This window comes from Melospiza melodia, chromosome Z (genome assembly GCF_035770615.1).
Source record: "Melospiza melodia melodia isolate bMelMel2 chromosome Z, bMelMel2.pri, whole genome shotgun sequence".
NCBI lineage: Eukaryota > Metazoa > Chordata > Aves > Passeriformes > Passerellidae > Melospiza > Melospiza melodia.
Window position 1 is genome coordinate 63973883 of NC_086226.1, and position 14077 is coordinate 63987959.

General features: G+C 43.5%; 1 long non-coding RNA gene across 1 annotated transcript in view; it reads right to left on the bottom strand.

Moving 5' to 3' along the window:
• The window catches only part of LOC134432009 (uncharacterized), a 28109-nt gene extending 15840 nt beyond the window's left edge, over window positions 1–12269 (bottom strand). The window contains exons 1-2 of the long non-coding RNA XR_010031182.1: window positions 11464–12269; window positions 9865–10021 (exon numbers count right to left, since the gene is read on the bottom strand). This is a non-coding gene — a long non-coding RNA (uncharacterized LOC134432009). The remainder of the gene's footprint in view (window positions 1–9864; window positions 10022–11463) is intronic.
• Between the last annotated feature and the right edge of the window lie 1808 nt (window positions 12270–14077).

The following is a 14077-nucleotide window of genomic DNA, read 5'->3' on the forward strand; positions in this document are numbered from 1 at the left end:
AAGGAACAGCTCTATTATCATTAATTCTAGAGCCAAAACTGTAAAGAAGTTCACTTGAAAGCATCTTTCTACACTTCTAAAGGCAGGAGTTGCAATTGCTGCTTCCAAGTGGGATAAGCAGCAGTTCCAGTTGGATGGAACTGTCTGAGTTTATGCTGCGGCCCAGGGATTTCCACATCTGTGGGGCTGTGCCATACATACAGACTCAAAAGGGATAATGTAACAGTTTGGGTTGTCCCTGCCTTTGGCACAGGCAAACCCATCTGTGGGAGGCTTTTCTGAAGACCCTAGGTGCGCATGGTGGACAATGCAGGAGCATGAGGAAGTCCAGTGTGTACCTCAAGGGGCTTTCAATTTGGGTGAGGATAGCCAATGAATTAAATGGTATGATGTCGCAGACATCTTTTTATGAAAATCCTTTCTTAGGATTTTTTCTTCCTGAGAAGCTGAGAGGCTCCAGGAACAAACTGTTAACAATGGTTATCTGCTGCTGTGGAATGCAACAGGTGAATCTGTGATTGGCCCATCTTGGATGTTTACAACTAATGGCCAACCACAGCCCAGTTAGCTTGGACTCTGTCCAAGACACAAACCTTTGTTATTCTTTCCTTTCTATTCTTAGCTTAGCTTAGCTAGCCTTCTGAGATGAAACCTTTCCTTCTATTCTTTTTACTATAGTTATAAGTAATATATATATAATAAAATAATAAATCAAGCCTTCTGAAATATGGAGTCAGATCTACATCTCTTCTCTCATCCTGAAAACCCCTGTGAACACTGTCACAGTATGATGTTATTTGCTATATGCATATATACAGATAAATATTATATATATATTTATATATATATATATACACATATATATATATATACATGCTGTATATTATAATTTCTATGGCTGCTGTCCACCCTTCATCACATCGGGTGCCTCACAGTTTCCATCTCCACAACTCCAGACTTTCAATCGCCATGTTAGCGAGGAATGGACTTTGGTGGAACTCAATGAGCACAGTGGTGATGGAATCAGAGCTGTCTACAACATGCACCAGCTGGACACTACACACCATCTTTCCGGCCTGATTGTTGTGATGGTCCAGGGTCACAGACTACATGAATTCAACAGACTCTTACAGGGAAGCTCCATAGACTTAAGGAATGACAGCAGTGGGTACATCAATCAAAAGATAGGAAAGGTGATGGGCAGCATAGGACCTGGCATGACAAAAATAGGATAAGACATGGATCCTCACCTGTTTTTTGCTGGGATGGAGTTATTTTTTGTCTTAATAGATGGTACAGTGTGATTTGGATTCAGTAGGAGAATAATGTTGGTAACACATTGATATTTCAGCTTTTGCTAAGTAGTTCTTGCTCTAAATCAAAGACTTTTCAGTTTCCCATGCTCGGCCACATGAGCAGGTGCACAAGAAACTGGGAGGGGACACAGCCAGAACAGCTGATGCTAACAGGACAAAGGGATTTTCCATCACACAGAGTGTCCTGTTCAGTGTATAAACTGAGGGGAGCCGAGCAGGTGTCACCAGACACTGCTGAGGGACATGCTGGGCATCAACCAGCAGGTGGTGTGCAGTTGCATTGGGCATCACTTGTTTTTCTTCAGTTGCATTCTTTCTTCTCTCTCCTATTTATTACTGTTGTTGCTTTTGTTGTTTTCATTGTTGTTGTTGTTGTTGCGACTATTATTTTTGTTGTTATCTTTACTTCGTTTCAATTATCAAACTGTTCTTATCTCAAGTCTTGCCTCTTTTTTCCAATTCTTATTATCATCCCACCATAGGGAGGGGTGTGAGTAAACAGTTTCTTGGTACTGAGTTGCCCGCTGGGGTTAACCCACTACAACTGTTTGACACAGGTTGTACCTGCTCAGCTGAAGTTATCACAGGAAGATCCCGTGCATGCTGCAGATGTGGTGCTGGTTCATCAGTGAACCAGTGACCTACCGTGGGCAGACAGAGCCAGAAGCTTGCAGAAAACACACTTGGAAAATGGGTACCTTTGATTGTAACAAAGGCAAAATGAAACAGAACATTCAGAGTATTCTGAAATATTGTAAGCAGATAAATTATATGCATATTCATCCCTCCAGAATTAGTAAGAAAATTTGTGGTGTAAACTCTGACTTCTAGAAATATTCATAGAAAAAAACCTGGGAAATAAGAATATCTGGGGGGGAAAAAGGCAAATAATCCAGGAATCTAACAATTAGTACTAGTAATCCATAAAAATGCATATAGAAGCATTTTTATAGAAGCACTCAGTCATTACTGAAGTATAAACATCTATCTCTAGAACATGCCATAGTATTTAAAAAAATAAAACCATCAATCAAAACCATCCAGAGAACTTCAAATGCTAAATGAGGTTCCTTTCAGGTGGTGTGGAGGATAAATTCCTCACCACTGCTATGTGGGTGACAGGATATATGGCATGAGCAGTTGCATGGAATTCCTTAACAATTTTTTTCAACAGTAACACAAAAAAAGTCAATCTAATAACTTCTTTGGATCTCATCTCCATGCCCCAGTTCTGCAAAATGCATAATCATTGTATAAATCCAACCCATATACTAAGACTCAACTTTAATCTGTGCAAAAGCCACCCTAGGAAAGACAGACCAAAAGCTGTGCTGAAGCTGTTCTGAGCAGAAGGAGGTGCTCAGTCAGTGGTGGCAATTCTATTTTCACCCTTTGTTTCTCCTGCCTCTTACTGCCCTAACGATGCTGTGCGTGGTTCATAGCCTCTGAGGTTCAGAGGACACCTCTTTTTGAAAACATTCTGTGCCCAAGGCTTTCAGATGCTATTGCTAGAGGATGTGTGAAAATGCTATTCATGCAAATAGCTAGCTTTGTGCTCCCTGAAGCTTTCTCTCACAGCTGGCCTCTGGGGGGAGCAGAGGGGCCCGAATATGATAATAGTTGATAGAAGTATTGTGACAACTATAAAAGCAGGACTAATTTTACCTGGAAGATTAGTTCTTTCACAGCTTTAAAGCATTTCAGAGAACACTGCCATTTGTCCTCCAGTGGCTTTGGGAATATTTTATTCTCCATTTCCTAATATTATCCTGGATCTCATCCAGATGAAGAGATATCTTTCCTTAGTAAAGACATGGGCACATGCATTTGCACCTATACTGCTTGGTTTACAACCAGTTAGACTGGCTGCATACATAGGAAAAATGACGAAAATTACATAATCTAAGTAAGATAACATGCAGAAATCCAGCATCAACATTGTTTTTCATTGAAGAGATATAGCACACCGGACTCCAGTTATTGTCAAGAAAAGAAAAAAACCTGTGAGCTTTCTCCGGTGTATCCAATGTGTTGCATTGCATTTTGTGCCACTAAAACAACAATAACAACAAACAAGCATGCTTGTCAAGCACTTGTTAATGCTTGTTGAAATAACTGCTGTATGCCTCATTCCATGTTAGAAAAGTATGGATAACTCACTAAAAAGTTTTCCAACAGTAGCATTGAAATGGGAGAAAGAATGTGGTAAATTACAAATCTGAGATTTTGGATTATGACTGAGTGCAATCATAGAAGTGGCAAACCCCTGGATCTGTTCACCATTACCTGGCAAAGTAATTTCTATGATGCTAGATTTCTAATTGCATGGTATCTGAATGCTGTACAGAGGCAACAAATTTAATCATTCTTTGCAGAGCTCTGAGGGGTGGCAGTTGTGTATCACTTTTTAGAGCAGTTACCTAAAGATCCATTGCATCTGATGACACACTCATCAGATTCCTCATTCTTTGCTCTTCTTGAGTTAAAAACCCCAAAGAGATACAGATTTCTGGTTAAATTTAGTGCTGAGATACTTCCCCATTTGTTTTCATTAAAAGTTCCCTGATCCTCTTCTCACATACTCTGAGAAAGCAAACTCAGTGGAAATGTTGGTGAACCCACACTGATCACTAATGAGCTGGAGCTGACCTCTCCATTTCAGGGAGATGAATTTTATCTTGTATTTATTCAATTATGACCCAGATCCTTAGAAAAAAAAAAATAGGGTCTTCTACATAAATAAATGAAGGCAGTAAAACTTTTAAGTATATTTCATAAGTCCTTGGATGAAGTTTTTTTTTTTTACACCCCTTGTATCAGGATTCCCACTGAAATCTGAAACTCAAGCCTTAGAAATACAAGGTCAGTATTCTAACAAAAAAAAAAAAAAAAAAAAAAAAAAAGAGATAATTATTATGTACAATTGAAGGAAAACAATCTTGAATGGGTAAAGGTGATGACTGGCCTTATAACAGATCCAGTTTTCACTGCTTATGTAGACCTGCCAGTGTGATCCAAAACACTCCTGTAAGATCATCAGATGGAAGACTTCTACCTAGTTTGGATTAATTTTATCTGACTGAAGAAAACCAAAGTTTATGAGAACTTCTGTCAAAGCTCTGCTTCTTACTGGTATCAGCGTCCTGGTTCCCGTGTGACTGAAGCAGCCCTAATTACAAACCATACTAGTTAGGTAACCCTGAACTGCCACCAACCCCATCACCCCCATTACCTGGGATGCTTACACGGTCTAGCTCAGTCCAGAATATGGTATCAGGTATGTGTCCTGAACGGCTTTGAGAAAACTGACAGCTCAGCAAACAGGCGAGAAGGCCGTGTGACAAGGACTTGGCACGAAAACCCACCCTGGAGAGGCAGACAGAGCCTGGAGAGGCAGACACAGCCTGCGCTGTGAGGAGCAGCGATGCAGTTAACAGAGGCTGCCCCCTCTTGATGGCAGCACGAAAGCACTTTGCTATCAAGGGTGCTATCACTGCAAAATGACAACAAATTGGGAGCGGTGTCCCCTGCACTGACAGCGTGATTTCCCTCTGGAAGGGACAATTTTGCATGGGTTGTTTACTCCTGGTAAAACAGTTTAGTGATATCCATGTCACTTGCAGACAGGCCTAGATGAAGTGGTCTTTCCCTACACAAGCCTGTAGTAGCTAGGCAGATCCATATACCCTTTCTCCCTCACAACAGGGCCTGAAAGCATTAGTTGGCTAGAAGCCCTCTTTCCCTTTTTCTGCTGCTATCTCTTCAGTTCCAGCAGTGCAATGGGATTTGATGAAATTACAGTAATGTAAATTTGACAAGGTGTTCCTATGTTTATTGGGATGCAGAAGATTTTATGAGTTTTCCAGAGTTGTAAGGCATTTAACAGGGCAGGCATCACTCCCAGGAGAAGGTATTTTTAGTTCTGCAGAATAATGCAGTACCTCCACTAGTCTGATTTATACCATTCTTAAGCCATCTGAGCTGTCATGTTTTTCTCTTGCACTATTGCTAACTGCATGAAAGGTGCTGCTGTACCTTGGACATTGCATTTGTCCAAGGTACAGCAGCACATGCACTTCTCCTTGGCATCTATCTCTGGCTTATTTTTTTATATCTGTTTGTTGTCATTCAGAGCCCTTTCACATTTAAATGCATGTAGCCATCAGGAGCTAATCACCAAAACTTGCCTGGAGAGCCATTCTAAGGATGGAAATTGTTGGATGGGATACCCTTCCAAACAGGTTATTGGCCACATTGCCATTAGGAAAATCTCACAAGGAAAAACTCTTCTTTGACTATTCTGCATGACTTTCCCTTTAATGTAAATTTTAGCTGTCATTTTCAAACTTTTTTGCACCTTTTCCTGGAACATTCCATCTTCACATCTTCCTTCAAGCACCAAATCTTGTGAAGCTCTCACAACATCTGAACTTCTCTGTTACATCATTGAAGTACCTGCTTTTAAAAATCTGTTCTTAATGAAACCTTAATTTTCCACATCTTCTGTATATATGACTGTAAGTATTCTTTTACATACTGTAGTTATCTAGGTGGATTCTAGAGTCTGGGTTTTTAAGCTAATATTATGCTAGAACCTTCCTGGATTCACAAAAGTCTCTGCCAAACAGGGAGACCTTGTAACAATCCTCCCTTAAACCCCTTCTCTTACCTAGCGCTTTCATATGTGTATTTTTTTATTCAGACAACCTTCCCAATTTTAAAACTCATTATCAGAGTTTTTTGTTAATGATTCATCTATTTTGATAGAAAATCTTAATCTGGATACATTTTTATTATTGCAAATAACATTTTCACTGATTTTTCCCCCCCATGATGCTTACAATAATTTAAACTGGAAAAAAATATTCTAGCAGAAAATGAACTGCAAGTAACAGATTTTTGATGAAAGAGGAAAGGATCTATGGCTTCATGAAAATTTCTTTGTGAAAACAGAGTGTAAAAATAAAGACAGTTGTTTTCCCATAAAGAAAGGCAACTTTCACCATCTCAGCTAAATCACAGTCTTCAGTTTGGAACATATTCTCCATTCTATGTTTTTAAAATCGATTCACAGCATCATAAAACTTCCCTAATGAAATGACAAGCCCTCCAATATTTCAGACAGTCACATGACCAAATTCCACTTAAATTAATCACAGCTCAAAGCCAATCAAATACAGCATTTTTATTTTCTTTCCACATTGATTACACTGTGGGACTCAGGAGCTATGCCTGCATATTCGACAATTTACTCAAAACCACAAAATTTCAAAAAGATTTTTCCAACTTCAGGTACTGTTGAAATTGAAACAACTGTTCTAAGTATTTCTGGTATGCTTGAAGTTATCTGGAATGCTACTGTAGAGTTTCCAGAAGATTTTCTGTCTGAAATTGACTTACTTTATGTAATAATAAAGATCTAATTGTAATTACAATATTGTGACCCATTCTAATTCTGCAAAGGATCTTTAGAAGAACCTGCCCCCATTGCAATGGGTAGCATTAGGTTACAAGGACCACAGGGTAAAATGCCCAACAAAGCAGCTCCAGGACTGGGAAGTATTTCTTCCTGGCACAGCAGGTGCTGTCACTATTTCCTTCTCGGCAAAACTGGAACTGTGAGGTGGGTGATGGAGTCAGCATTTACATTGGAACTTCAGGGGTTCCTTTTGGGATCCAGGCCCTGATCCTTCAGCACATCTAGGGCTGGAATCACAGCTTTGGAAGACCCAGCTAGCTCTGTAGTATCCCAAAGCAGCTGGGCAGTGGCCCAGGCCAAAGAGGGATGCTGCTTGTTGGGTTCTCAGTGTGCTCCTGTGAAAATGCTGCCTTCACGGGCCTGGTGGCAGTCCCCAGATGAGGATGGAGAGCAGAGAGAGAACCCACAGAGGCAGGGCTAAGGCCTGAGCTTCAGGGCACTGCCTGGCTGAGCTCCCTCCCCTCACCTGTGCCCGCCTGAGCCTCCTTCCTCAGGGGTGCCCAGGGCTGCGGAGCATTCCCTGGCACGGGAGGAGGCACGTGCAGGCTGCCTGAGTGGAAACGCCTCCATCGATGAAGAGATGTCAGGGCCTGACCGAGGCAGGTGAGCCAGCTCACAGAAGGGTCACAAACAGCTGCTGGCTGTACCTCAGCAACGAGCAACAGAGCCCAGGGAGAGAAAATCTGCCACTTTGTCTGCAAGCTGGCAGTCGCTCCAAGGCACACATCTGCTGAAAGCCTGGCCAGCTGCACAGTGAGTTTCCACAGAGCAGATACAAAACCTGTAACCCACTTCTCACTGCTACAGCTGCTGGCAATCATGAGGATTATTGACCTGCTGTGGCCTGTTAGAGAGCCAGATCCCATCCCTGCTGTAGTCTTTGCATCTTTCAAAAAATGGCTTGGGACAGAAGGCTCTTGGGCAAGCAGACCTCTGATGAAGACAAGCCTAGGCCCTTTAGGAAGCAGAGGAATAAATCTTTATGGCTGGGACAGCAACCTAGTGCGTTGCTGTCCTATTCCCTGGGCTTGGGGAGCAAAGCACAGTGGAGAGTGGCCAGCAGTGCCAATTGTCAGCTGTGTGGAGCCATGGAAGGAGGTTTCAATGCCTCCTCCTTGGCTATGGGGAAAGGGAAAGTTTAGTGCGAGGGTCAGCCTGGAATGGCAGAGGACAGGGCTTTCCCTAACATTGCAGGGGTGAAATGGGGGGAGATGGGATTCTGATTGCAGCTGGGTGACACTGGACTCACAGACGAGCATGGTGAGTGGGTCTGGTTGGGATGGAGTCAACTGTCCTGGTAGCAACCATTATAGAGCTGTTCTCTGTACTTACAGCTACAATGGTGTTGATAGCACACCAATGTTTTGGTCATGCTGAACAGGGCTCACACAGCATCAAGACTGTTCATTCATACTCCATCCAATGGCCAGTAGGCTGGAGGTTGGCAAGAGTTTGGGAGCACACAAAGTCAGGACAAAACAAAGAGGGTATTTCATAATCAAAGGGGATATTTTATACCATGTGGTGTTGTACTTGGCAAAAAAAAAGAAGTTAAGGATCATGGGAGGGATTTGTTATTAAGGCGTTTGTCTTCCAAAGTAATCACTACACATACTGAGGCCCTGCTTCCCAGGACACCACCTGAAGATGAAAATGAGAGAATAAATATTTTTGTTTTCTTTGCTTCCACACACAGCCTTTGGTTTTCTTCACTGAACTGCCTTTATCTCGAGCCATGAATTTTTTCATCTTATTTTCTCCCCTGTTCTGTTGAGTAATAGAGTTGCTCATGGCACTTGGCATCCAGCCAAGGTCAACCCCCCACATCCTTTTTGGCAGCCAGCATGTGAATTGAGCCAATGGGAGCTCAGAATTGAGCATGCCATAGCTATAGCAGTCATTAATCGGCAGGTTTCTGTTTCTTTGAAGCTGGCTGGCTGCACTGAATACCTCTTCATTCTGTTGAGCTCTGGAGCATGTTAATGCAAACGTGCACTTAACTATGCTGGGGAAGTTGTCTTGCAGACAGAATGAGAGAATACAGCTCCTCTTTGTTGAGACTTATGTTGGTGGTTTTACTGCATAGACTTCCATAGTTTTTGTTCACCCTTATGTGAGTTGTTTAATACTACTAATTGATATTTTTGGGTTTGTGGCAAAAACACCCTATTCTGGACAGTCCTGGAGGCCTCATGTATCCTTGGCATAGACTGCCTGAGGGCAGTGAACTTCAAGGGCCCAAAAGGGCACCAATGAGCTTTCAGTGTAGCCATCGTGAATACAAAGAAGGTTAAACAGCTGACTAGCTTGTCTGGCCTCTCAGAACATTTCTCTGTTGTGGCCTTACTGTGGGTGGATGAATGGCAGGCTGATTGCTACCATGACAGTGCACCAGCAGTGATACTGCAGTAACTGAGATTCCCTGGCTCCCACCTGCAGGCTGATTCACTCACTGGAGACCCAAAGAATGATCAGTTTATTTTAAATATCTCATATGGCCCATGCAGAAGTCTGGTGGAAATTAAGACGGACTATTGTGTTCTGAATGAAGATGTTATGTTGCTGCTGAGTGCTGCTATACTTGATACGCCGCAGTCCTATGCCAGCTGGAGTCCAGGACAGAGAAGTGGTATGCTACAACAGATATTATCAATGTTTTTTTCTCAATACCTTTGGCAGCAGAAGCATGTGACAGGGTGTCAGTACACCTAGAATGAACTACACCAGGCTGGAAGCACAGTCCTACCATTTGTCATGGACTGGTCAGAGCTGACAGTCACCAGAATGATCCCCCTGAACACTTACCATACATCAATGACATCAACAGGTGGGATAAAAAAGCCTGCTGGGTGGGCAGCAGGGTTTATAGGAGTGGGAATCTATAATTTGATTTCTAAGGAATTAAGTAGTAGAGTCTTTAGAGTATGGCAAAGAGGTGAAGTCTGGGTTCTTTTGGTGTTGAGAGAACAACTGGGACTAGCAGTTAGAGCAAAGCAGGGCTAGTGAGCAGCAGGGCACCCGGGCTCCCTGGAAAATAGCAGGATCTAACCCTCCATTTCCCAGCCTCACCTCTTACAAGACACATCTTCTGCCAGTTGCGCCTGCGCTGAGATTTGATGGGTATGTCTGCTTCCTTGGTACTGCAGGTGGTTCTGCAGCAATATCCCATTCCTTAGATGAACCTGGAGCCTCAAACGGCCCTGCTGAAGTCTGCCTCACGAGGGAGCTGTGCTCCCAAGAAAAGAGAGCGTGAGTTGATTTCCCTCTGTACATCAGTCCTAGAGACCCAGAATGGGATCGAAGGAAATCTCTCTTCCCTTTTCCCGCACTGCCTATCGAAGGAGTGCATCTCTACACAGCCCCAGTTGTATCCCATAGAGACACAGCAGCAGGGAACAGGAGGATTTAAGGCTGTGAGGGATGGGATAGGGGCATGTGAGACTACAGAAATTAGGATCACTGCCCGCCTGTGGGAGGGATCCACTTCTGGAAGAGTTTCTTTATGCTCTGTCTCTATATTGAAGAGGGCCCCACCTCAGGCCAAGCTGGGTATGTTCAGTCCTCACAAGGCTGGAGGACCTTCCCTGTAATCCAGTAGTGCCTTGGCCACCAAGACTTGGAGAGTGTTGGCAGTTCGGGGCAGAGAGAAAACATAGCCCTATCCCCTTCTGCCCTTTCAGAGTCCTGGGGATTGCACTGTCTGACTGGCTGCATCAAGACCAAATATGCTGGGAGTGGCCACAAAATTTCATTTTGCCTCATAATTTTTATAATTTTCCAAGACTCAAACCAAAATGTTTGACAGAATTCAGAAAATAAAAGGTTTTCAGACAGAAAAGATTTCAGCTTTTCAAGTAGGTAGGCAAAAGGAGGAGGAATGAGAGATTAAGATGAAGAAAGGAAAGAAGAAATGCATACAGAGAGACAAGCATAAAAAGCAAAATGGGCACAAGCAGGCCAAACACATTTTCCATTTTCATTGTTACTGTTGTTCAAATAACCAAAATTCTAGGATTCAGTAAAAAGAAAATTTAATATGTAGAAAAATCATGATATGATGAACTTTAAATTAGGATTTAGCATAGATTTAAAAAATTAAGAAATCTCGATAGTCCCCACTATAATTCATCTGGATTTGGTTAGCATGTCATTTCTTTGAAAGCAGGAAAATTTTGTTTTGCTCATGAACCAGCCTGCTTCTGCAGACACTGGGTGGCCACAAATGGAAGATGTAAAAACTGAAGGAAGGGTGTACATGCAAGCACTCAGCAGCTCAATGTGTAAAAAACAAAGCAATTCAGCAGCTTTGGCCATCCCAGAATATTATCTCTTGCTGTCAAGCTCCATTTTCACGTGACCTCTATAGAAACAAAACCTACAGGTGGAGCAAGATGCAGTGTTATTTTTTGTTTGTCTCTCTGTTTGTTTTTCTGGCATGATTCTGAACAGCCAAGTCAGTCTCAGTCCAGCAGTAACACAGCAGGTGCATAGGAATGTAGAAAGCCTGAAGCTAAGCCTGAAAACCATGGTGATATGTCAGGCTTAGGGTCAGAATCAACGAGATACAAGGCAATGTATTACAGAAGCAAAGATAATACAGAGGTAGGGGTCAGTAGCAAAATCTGAGCTTAAATGAAGCTTCCAAGTGAAAGAGGAGCATGGTCTCACCTTTAGTTTTCTTCACAAGGGCTCCTATTAGACAGAGCAGACACTGGACTCTGCAACTCAAACTCTTTCATTCAGATAATTCTCAGTACCCTGAAATCAGAATTATTCAGGCAGTCACATGGTGACAGTACAAAAGACAAGTAAGGGAAGGGACAGTTTAATTTGTTTAACAGAGGTGAAGAACAGCCTTAACAGCAGTAAAACTGGTGCAGCTAATGGCTGGAGGATGTCTGGGCCGTGGTAATCATGAAACGATAGAATTAAGGAATGTGGTTAGAACTACCAGCTTGGACTTCTGTCAGGAAGCCTTTGGCCTAGTTGACAGAGTCCCTTGGAAGGCACTTCAGAGAAGGTATTGAAGTGCTGGGGTGAGTCCAGAGAAGGACAGTGAAGCTGGATAAAAATCTAGTGGATAAGTCCTAGTAGGAGAGGCTGAGGGACCTAGGGTTGTTTAGTCTGGAGAAAAGGAGGCTCAGGGGTGACCTTACTGCTCTAAAAATATCCTGGGGTGACGTTATGATGCTTGTATCCCCATTCATCTGTTCTGTGCCTTTTAAGACTGTCTTTAAGACTGAAGAGTGAAAGTTTTGTTTGGGTTTCTCTTATCAGGGACACAGAGACGGGCAGTACACAGAGCTGTTTTCACTTTTTCTTTGGGCTTTTCTGCTTTGCTTGCTTTTGCTTCTGCTTATTAGCTAGTTCTAGCTAAACAGTCCACATCCCTTCCTGGACCATTTCTCCTCTCCTGTTTCTGTGACCATCTCGAACCTGCTCCGGACTGGGACCCGGCAACACCGTTCGGCTGCAGCAGCTGCCCCAGCGCCGCAGGGACTGAGAACAGAGCAACCACCCCCGAAAGAGACTTTCTGATTTTGTCATCTTTCTCAGAGCGGTGTCATCGGGTATTGTTCATTTTGTGTGCTGGGGGGTGCTGTGCCAGTCAAATAAACAGGTTCTTTCCACTTCTCTCTGAGGAATTTTTCCCGAACCGGTTGGGGGGAGGGGCCGTGTGGGTTTTGCTTTCTGGAGGGGCCCTCCTTTGCAGATTCTTTAACAAATTTGCCCTAAACCAGGACAAAATCCCAGAGAAAGTTGTAGCTAGTTGGGGCTTGGCCCCTTCTCCTAGGAAATTAGTTACAGGATGAGAGGAGAGCCTCAAGCTGTGCCAGGGGAGGTTCAGACTGGATATTAGGAGGAATTTCTTGATGGAAAGGGTTGTTAAAGGGCAGCCTTTCTTGATGGAAAGGGAGGCAGTGAAGTCACCACCCTTGCAGGTGTTCATGTAAGGACTGGACACAGGACATGGTGCAATGGTCTAATTGACAAGGTGGTGATCAAAGATTGGTCTCAATGGTCCAGAGGTCTTTCCCAGCCTAAAGGACTCTGTGATTCTTGAAGGACAAAGGAATCTAGGCAGGCTAGCAATTTTTGAAGAAAAAACTCTTAGAGGTGCAGAAGTACTGTCCCTGAATGCCAAAAGACATGTGGTAGAGGTGGGGGTGGGGCAGGGTGAGGGGGAAGAAAACCAGTCTGGACAAGAGTTTTGGCTATAATTAGTAAAGAAAAGAGTTTATGACCTTTGGGAAAAGTGGGTCTCCACTCAGAAAGACTACCAAGTCCCAAATTTGCATGGAGAGAAAGTTTAAAGGGCAAAAGCTCAACTAGGACTTAATTTGGCTACCACAGTAAAAGACAAAATGTTTCTATCAATACATCTGGTGATCTGGAAGGCATAGATGGGAAACAGAATGATGGCTTAATAATCCAAGAGGAAAAAATTAACAATCAAACATGGCTTAGACACACACAAGTCTATAAGGCCAAATGGGCTCCTCCCAAGGGTACTGAGGGAGCTGGTAGAAGAGCTCATTGAGTAATTTTTAATCATTTAGTAGCAGTCCTGGCTAACCAGGAAGGTCCCAGGAGACTGGAAGGTGGGCAATGTGATGTCCTTCTACAAGGGCTGGAAGGAGGATCTGTATGGAGCTGAGGCACTATAGATCTGTCAGCCTGGGGAAGGTCAGGGAACAGATCACACTGAGGGCCATCACACAGCACATACCAGACAACCAGGGATCAGGCCCAGCCAGCAAGGATCTAGGGAAGGCCGGTGCTACTTGACCAACCTGACCTGTGAGAGGGTGACCCACTTAATAGATGAGGGAAAGGATTTGGATGTAGTCTATCTTGACTCGACCAAAGCCTTTGCCATTTTCTCCCACAGCATTCTCCCAGAGAAACTGGCTGTTCATGACTTGGATGGGTGCACTGTTTATTGGGTAACAAGTGTCTGGATGGCCACGTCCAGAGAGTGGTGGTGAATGGAGCTACATTCATCCAGTCACAAGTGCTTTCTCCAGGGGTCAGTACTGGAGCCAGTTTGGGTTTGGATGAGGGAACTGAGCGTACCATCAGTCATTTTTCCAGGCTGTGTGGGAGTGTCAACCAGCTGGAGGGCAGGAAGGCTCTGCAGAGGGATCTGGACAGGCTGGATTGATGGGCTGAGGCCAATGGTGTCAGATTCAATAAGGCCAAGTTTCAGGTCCTGCCCTGGGGTCACAACAACTTCACTCAGCACTGCAGATGGGGAGCAGTGTCTGGAAAGTTGCCCAGC